The following is an 8,801-nucleotide window of genomic DNA, read 5'->3' as shown; positions in this document are numbered from 1 at the left end:
AACCCTAACGAGACCCACTTCCAGTGGGTCGGTCCATCTGAATTAGCCTCTGGGCTGCCTGACCAGGGTCCTCCCAGGGCGGGTCACCAGCGGCCTGCCCCGGACAGGCAGGGAACACCAGCTTCTCCTGCACAGCCAGCAGGCATCAGATGCTCAGGGTGCATCACGACAAAGCCCGATCACATCCCTCGTCTTTTCCCTGCTGTTTGCTTTTCAATTTTTCTTCCTATTTGAGAGGGGGCCTCTCCACAGTGCTAGGTGCCGTGGCAGACCCCAAATCTCCATCCCCTTCCCAAACGTGCAGGCAAGCCGGACACCAGGGCTCCAGCACCTTCGTGGTCTGCACTGACCCTCTGCTGTGGAAATGCTCAATCCCGAGAGCAATGGAAAAAGGGCAAAGAAAGAGAAACAGGCCCCACCTGTCAAGAGAGCCCCATTACCAGAGTATCTGGGCGCCGTAATGGATTGATTCTCACACCCGCTGCGTGGTAGGGCAGTGCTAAGATTCCCCCTTGTCCGGATGGGAAACTGAGGCACAGAGCGGCTAAGTCACTTACCCAAGGTCCCACAGAGCAAGGGTTTGAAGGCTTTGCCTTTGGAATCTCTCTGCTTCTCCCTCCGCTCTTCCCCGGACCGACAGCTTCCCGCTTCCCCTCAGCCTCACCTCTGGACGCTTCCTAGCCCTCCTGCCTGTTCTGCAAGGCGGTGCCCACGTCACACTCCACAGCCATCCCATTCAAGGCCCAGCGGGCGGGGCGGGGATGTCATTCGCCAGTCAGTTCTCCTGCCTCCACCCCAGTGTGGGCTGTCATGGGAAGAGACGGGGAGAGAGAACAGCCCCCCCACCCCAGGTGTGCAGGGAAGCAGCACCTCCTGCGGCAGCTTTGGGGGGCCACGGGGCAGGGGTAGGATGCTGAGGAACGGGCCGATGGTGCCCACACCTTGCTGCCGCGTGGCTGATGTCTGCCCCCCACGTCCGCGGGCGCTGGGTCTGCGATGGCGGCAGCCCGTCTGACGGCTGGAGACGCAGGGCCAGATGGCAAGCGAGATTACTGGAATTTGATTTTCAGATAACTCACAAACCTGGATGAGCGAATGGTGTTCCAGATGCATTAGCCATAATCCCCTGGAAGGGAACCCTTCCAAGAAGACAGCCCCTATGCCAGCTCTGATAGCAGCCGGGTAATCCTGTCCTGTGGCGAGGCACAGGGCAGCCAGTCTGCAGCCATGGGGGGAGGATCAGAGGCTGCCCAGATACACCACGGCTGTGACGCTGGTGTTAACTGTGACCCATATTTAAACAGGGGACGGCGAGGGGACGAGGCCCCGCTGCTGACCCGGTGCGGCTGGACTCAGTTACATGGCATGCCGAGAGATCGGTCTGATGCCTCGGCGAGATCTCTCGGTCCCAGGGCGGCCCGAGGATGGCTATGCTGTCTCCGCAGATTTGCTTTTGCACAGTTCATCCAGGAAATTACCGGAAATCTCTGCCACCTGGATTTCGAACCGACGGGTGTTTGTCGCTGCTGTTCTTTCTGCATGGCTTGTGCCGTGTCACAGAGCCAGGCCTGCCAGCATGGCAGCAGGGGAAGCCGAGGCCCAGCCCGCAGGAGGTTCCAAAGCAGACTGAAAGAGAACGTCTCAAACGTGATCGCTGAGGTGGTGGCGAGGGCCCCGGGATGGCACCAGAGCAGGAGCAGTCTCCCTGGCTCCTTGCCCATGCACCAGAGCCAGATGTTCGTCCCCTTCGAGACTCCCAAGGCCATTCCAGAGACCGGCTGGAATCATCCACGTCAATTATTAACCCAGCTACCCCAGAAGCTGATACGCTTTGGAGTCACCGGCCGGGCAAGTCTGTGCACAGACCAACATCTTCTAACTCGGGAGCCAGACATCAGACACTCAATCCACATGGAGGCAGCTGAATGGAAGGTGCCGAGCGCTCCCCACACAGCTACGTTCCTCAGTCCCTGCCTTGTGCTCAGCTATAAAAATGGCAAGGCCAGTGGCCACCCACTCCACATGCCCCTCGCTGCTCCCTGCCCCACGGGCTCCTGCGGCTCCTCCGCGGTGAGTGACAATCACGGCATCCACGTCACTGCCACCACCTTGAGCAGCAGAAAAAGATGGTGCAAACTCCCCCAAGCGAGCCACCACCATGATCCCTAGGACCGTGCTGAACCTCAGCGGCTCAGAGGGCGGGGCGGGCAGGAACGGCAGAGCTTGCGCCTGGGTGCAGGGGTTTTGCTCTGCAATCGGCCGCAGCCCTCACCATGTGGGTGTTAACGGTGAGGAGTTGACAGCCAGGGTGCCACCAGCCCCAGGGCCAGGGAGAAAGGTTTCAATTACACAAACCACAGTGCCTTTAAATATTGACGATGTTGATCCATCAAGTAATAAAACTGTGTCTCCGCGCATTTGGCTTGTTAATGAGGACGTGATAATTACTCCTGGATTGCACAGCCAGGTCTGGAACGAGAGGCACTTGGCAAGGTGGTTCGGCGAGGAACGTCTTGAACACTCCCTCCTGCCGGAGGTTTGGCATCAGTGCGTAGTCCCACCTTGCGGGGAGGCCAAGGGTCAGAACTTGCTGGATACGGGTCCTGAGCACGGTGCTTTCCTGATCCTCTGACGCAGCTCTGGAGCAGGCTGAAGGATTTTCAGTTCGACCGTTCTCTGTAGAAAAACGCCACTGCCGTGAAACCAGAACGTTAGCTGGAAATGGACTGGGTCAATTCTGGGCTTGTCGGGAAGGTTTCTCAGGTGCAGGAGGGAATTTCAGATCAATGTCAGAGAGGAAGCCCACCCCAGAATGGCCAATAGCTGAGTGGTCAGCAGGGCCTAGAGAGCCGGTCTTTCCCCATAGCTCATGGAATATCAACTTATTTATACAGGAAGGAGCTCCAGCAGGACAGACTGGGGGAGACTGACTCGCTGGCCTGGTGGTTGGGGTGTCAGGCATAGCAGGGACTGGAACCTCGTCTCCCACCTGGCAGGGGAGAGCTCTACTCATCGGGTTATTCAGGGTGGGTCTCAGACCGGGTCTACACTAGGAAATTAGCTCAGTGTAACCACACCACTTCGTGAAAAATCCACCCCCCTGAGCGACGCCGTCAAACCAGCCTAACTCCCAGTGCACACAGCGCTAGGGCAATGGGAGAATTCTCCTGTCAATCTAGCTACCACCTCTCGGGGAGGCGGAGTACCAACTGGGAGAAGCCCGGGTATCTGCCTGGTGGGTCAGGGTCTAACTAATCACCCTATTTGGGGTCAGGAATGAATTTTCCCGTGGGTCAGATTGGCAGAGACCCTGGGGTTTCTTTGCCTTCCTCTGCAGCATGGGGCACGGGTCACTGACTGATTTAAACCAGTGTAAATGGTGGATTCTTTGTGACTTGAAGTCTTTAAATCAACCTTTGAGGACTTCAGTGACTCAGCCGGAGGTTGGGGTCAATTACAGGAGTGGGTGGGGGAGGTTCTGTGGCCTGCGATGTGCAGTAGATCAGACCAGATGATCCCTGCTGGCCTTTCAGTCTAGGTGGCGTCTTCACTGAAGCAATGCAGCTGCAGTGTTTTAAGTGTAGACAAGCCCTGGCTCTCAGGTTTCTTCACAGAGTATTTGGAAGGTCTCCAGGCCATTTCACATGGGAACGAAAACCAATTCCCCAACAAAACTGTTGTTTTCCGCCCATCCGCACTCAGCTCTGAAATCATCAGTCGCCCAGCCCAATTCCGCTCCGAAGGCATAGAATCATAGAGCCATAGGTTAGAAGGGACCCCAAGGGTCACCTGGTCTAACCCCCTGCCAGGATGAGGGGTTTGTTGTGTCTAAACCATCCCAGACAGATGTCTCCAGCCTCCTTTGGAAAACCTCCAGCAAAGGAGTTTCCATGACCTCCCGAGGCATCTGCTCCATTGTCCTGCTGGTCTTACCGTGAGGAAGTTTTCCCTGAGATTTAACCTCAATCTGCTCTGCTGGAGTTAGAACCCATCGCCTCTGGCCCTGCCTCTGTGGCAAGAGAGAACGACTTTTCTCCAAGTTTTTTTTATGGGAGCCTTTCAAGTATTTGAAGACTGCTATCGTGTCCCCCTTAATCTCCTCTTTTCTAAACTAAACATTCCCAGTTCCTTCAGCCTTTGCTCGTATGGCTTGTTCCATCCCTTTGATCATCTTCGTCGCTTGTTTCTGGATCCTTTCCAGTTTCTCTATGTCCCGCCTGTACAAGGGAGCCAAACGCAGACCAAGCTGGAGTGACACCAGAGCACCAGGCACAGACGGCTGGCCAACGGTGCGCCGGGTCTCCCAGAGGCAGCGTTCCAGCACAGGTTACGTCCTCGCAGTGAGCAGGGGAGCTTGGCTGGGGTCTATGGGTTGGGAATTTCAAAACCACTTTCCCTCTTTTTGTTTTGAGTTGTTATGTTGGCCCAGATTTTCCAAAGAGCTCAGGTCCAGACTCCCCGGGGCTCAGCACCCATCATCAAGACCAGATCCCGCGGGGCTCAGCACCCAGTGCCGGGGCCAGATCCTGCAGAGCTCAGCACCCAGGCTTCGGATTCCCTGGGGCTCAGCGCCCACAAAGCGCTCTACTCCCAGCAGCTCCCACTGTGACGCTGAAGGCTCAGTTTTCAGAAGAGCCCTGCAGCAACATGCCCCCGACATGCTGAGCGTGCCCCAGGCGCGTCGATCTCTTCTCTGATCTGGGCCTTTCCTTGGAAAGTTTGCCGCAGAAATGACAAACCACAGAAGGTGTCTCACCCACACAGAGCAAACGTAAACATGATACAGCCGATCAATATGTGCATTAACGTGAACTTGTGCTAAACATTCCCAAGAGAGCGAAGGTGAATGCAAAGCTTACAGAAGGTAGCAGTTATTAATTCCTTTCCATCTCCCAGGAATACCAATAAAGAGAGGAGGAGTAAAGAGAAAGAATTAAAAGGAAACAATAGTTAGCCAGGTCCCAGCCCTTGCCACAGAACTTTCAGCTTTCAAAATACCACTAAAATTCCAGGCAATACAGACAAGAGACCCACGTCCAATCTGTTGGATGCAGGTGAATCATAGAATCATAGAATATCAGGGTTGGAAGGGACCTCAGGAGGTCATCTAGTCCAACCCCCTGCTCAAAGCAGGACCAATCCCCAACTAAATCATCCCAGCCAGGGCTTCGTCAAGCCTGACCTTAAAAACTTCTAAGGAAGGAGATTCTACCACCTCCCTAGGTAATGCATTCCAGTGTTTCACCACCCTCCTAGTGAAAAAGTTTTTCCTAATATCCGACCTAAACCTCCCCCACTGCAACTTGAAGCCGAGTCCTCCCCTGGCTCTTTGCTTCTTCTTCTAGGAACAAAATCGCTTGTCAGCACAAGGCGGGTGACAAGAAATCCTTCACCCAAAGGGTCAGGAAAAAATAACTCTTTGTTGGCATGATGCAATCCAAGCCCAGTGGGGAACAGAGTGGATGTGCAGCCCCCAAATCGGTCTAACCCCAAGGCCTCTCCTTCCTTCCAGACGGAGCTGGTTTCCTGGCATCAGGGCAGACGGTCCCTCTCCAATTGTTTTAAAGGATTGTACTGGCTCTCTGATAGCCCAGCCCCGATTGGCGATTGGTTCTCGCTCGGTTCTAGAACCGCGCCTGTCCAGCCTGAGTGCGTGGAACAAGGACCCAGCGAACGTAAAGAACACTGGGGCCCTGACTCAGCAAGGCACTAAACCACACGCCAAACTTCCAGCATGTGCCGTCAATTCACTGATGTCAGCGAGGCCGCTCATGGCTTTAGGCCCTGCTGAAGTACCTGGCTGAATGCAGGCCTTGGGGGGAATATGAAGAGCCACCGTTTATGACATTATTCTTATTTCTCTTGCAGTAGGGCATCGCGGGGCCTATCTGAGCATGGGGCCCCACCGCGCTAGGTGCTGTACATACCCCTAGTGAGAGGCAAGCCCTGCGTCGAAGAGCTGATGGACAGGACACACAGGCTGGGAGAAGGATTCTGAATGTGAAGCTCTGTAAGTCTCCCCATCCCTTTCTGCCATCCTGCTCTGTCCTCTCAATCCTGTTTGCCACACGACCTCCTGCCCTCCTCCTCACCCACTTCTTCCAACTAGCTCTCCAGCGCTGAACCCCCCACCCCTCCACGGCAATTAATCCAGAACACCAGCACGTGCAACAAGCGTGATGTGCCCAATGAGAACGTAGTCACCTTCTCTCCCCTCCTGCCCAGAATCTGTCTGGGGCTGGGCCAGGCCATGATCCAACCGGGGACTATAAAAGCCTTGAGGGAGAGACCGAGAACCCTGGCTTGTAAAGCACCACCCACACCCCTGGTCACGAAGTCAGCCCCGCCTGCTTCCTCCGCTGAAGTCATTTGTTAGTGCGCGCTGCTTTTCTTTTTGCTACACACGGATACAAGGGAGGGGGAGACACTGAGCAGGTGAGAATTTCCCTGGGGAACTAGTTGTTTCAATTCAGCCTGCTCTGTGTTGCAGCCCACATTCAATCCCTAGCCAGTCTGAGGAGAAAGCTGCTCAACCCGCCACTTGCTCCAACGCTTGTTCTGCAAGCGAGAGGCGCGGGGCTGGTATCTGTACAGTCAGGGCAGATGGGGAGTCACTCAAGTTCTCTCCAGTGAGAGCAGGTGAGGAATGGAATTGCACTGCATGCATGCACGTGGGCTGGCTACATCCTTAGCTAGAATGATGCGGGGCGGAGTCCATCAATGACTATTAGCCAAGATGGGCAGGGACGCAACCCCATGCGCTGGGTGTCCCTAACCTCTGACTGCCAGAAGCTGGGACTGGACGACAGAGGGTGGATCACTTGACGATTGCCCTGTTCTGTTCATGCCCTCCGGAGCACCTGGCACTGGCCACCGTCAGAAGACAGGACCCTGGGCTAGATGGACCATTGGTCTGACCCAGTACGGCTGGTCTCAGGTCCTTAGAAAATGCAGACAGCCAAGGACGGTGGTTCAAAGAATATTTTCCAGTCCTGCTTTTCCAGGCTGTGACCTCTTCTGTCATATTGTGCTGCAGAGCAGCTTATGTCACATTAACACCCCCAGTCGGAAAAACTATTATGAATAAATAAAGAAATAGAAAAATCCCCTCAAATTATTCCGCCATTGACAGTGCACTTACTCATGCAGTTTCTACCAATCTGAACTGACAGCAAGCAACAGTAAAACAGAGCACCTCTCACCTAGAAGGATCCCAAAGAGATAGATAGATTAGATAGGTATGCTTTGAAACCTGTTAATAACGGCCAAGGGCCTGCTATTTTTCTGACAGGCAGATGCACAAGACAATGCAATTATTAAGAGCTCTTGCTGCCACTGAGAATTTACTTGTCATTGACTATGGTTACCTGACAAAGGAGGTGCTGTCGTCATCATGAATAGGTCGGAATATGAACAAGAGGCTGCTAGACAACTCTCTGACACCACTTTCTACAGGCCATTATCCTCTGATCCCACTGAGGGTTACCAAAAGAAACAACACCATCTGCTCAAGAAACTCCCTAAAGAAGCACAGGAACAAATCTACACTAAACCCGACCAGGGGTATTCTACCTGCTACCCAAAATCCATAAACCTGGAAATCCTGGAATCCCCATCATCTTTGGCATTGGCACCCTGACAGCAGGATTGTCTGGCTATGTAGACTCCCTCCTCAGGCCCTACGCTACCAGCACACCCAGCTATCTTTGAGACACCACTGACTTCCTGAGGAAACTTCAATCCATCGGTGATCTTCCTGAAAACACCATCCTGACCACTATGGATGTAGAAGCCCTCTACACCAACATTCCACACAAAGATGGACTACAAGCCATCAGGAACAGTATCCCCGATAATGTCACGGCAAACCTGGTGGCTGAACTTTGTGACTTTGTCCTCACCCATAACTATTTCACATTTGGGGACAATGTATACCTTCAAATCAGCGGCACTGCTATGGGTACCCGCATGGCCCCACAGTATGCCAACATTTTTGTGGCTGACTTAGAACAACGCTTCCTCAGTTCTCGTCCCCTTATGCCCCTACTCTACTTGCGCTACATTGATGACATCTTCACCATCTGGACCCATGGGAAGGAGACCCTTGAGGAATTCCACCAAGATTTCAATGATTTCCACCCTACTATCAACCTCAGCCTGGACCAGTCCACACAAGAGGTCCACTTCGTAGACATTACAGTGCTAATAAGCGGTGGTCACGTAAACACCACCCTATACCGGAAACCTATTGACCACTATAGTTACCTACATGCCTCCAGCTTTCATCCAGACCACACCACACGGTCCATTTTCTACAGCCAAGCTCTGCGATACAACCGCATTTGCTCCAACCTCTCAGACAGAGACAAACACCTACAGAATCTCTATCAAGCGTTCTTAAAATTGCAATACCCACCTGGTGAAGTGAAGAAACAGACTGACAGAGCCAGAAGGGTACCGAGAAGTCACCTACTACAGGACAGGCCCAAGAAAGAAAGTAACAGAAAGCCACTAGCCGTCACCTTCAGCCCCCAACTAAAACTGCTCCAGCGCATCATCAGGGACCTACAACCTATCCTGAAGGACGACCCATCACTCTCACAGATCTTGGGAGACAGGCCAGTCCTTGCCTACAGACAGCCCCCCAACCTGCAGCAAATACTCACCAGCAACTACACACCACACAACAAAAACACCAACCCAAAGACCAAACCCTGCTACAAACCCCGGTGCCAACCCTGTCCACATATCTATTCAAGGGACACCATCATAGGACTTAACCACATCAGCCACACCATCCA

Source organism: Lepidochelys olivacea (assembly GCF_965140295.1).
Source record: "Lepidochelys olivacea isolate rLepOli2 genome assembly, chromosome: 12".
Classification (NCBI taxonomy): Eukaryota; Metazoa; Chordata; order Testudines; family Cheloniidae; genus Lepidochelys; species Lepidochelys olivacea.
Note: the sequence above shows the minus strand (reverse complement) of the source record.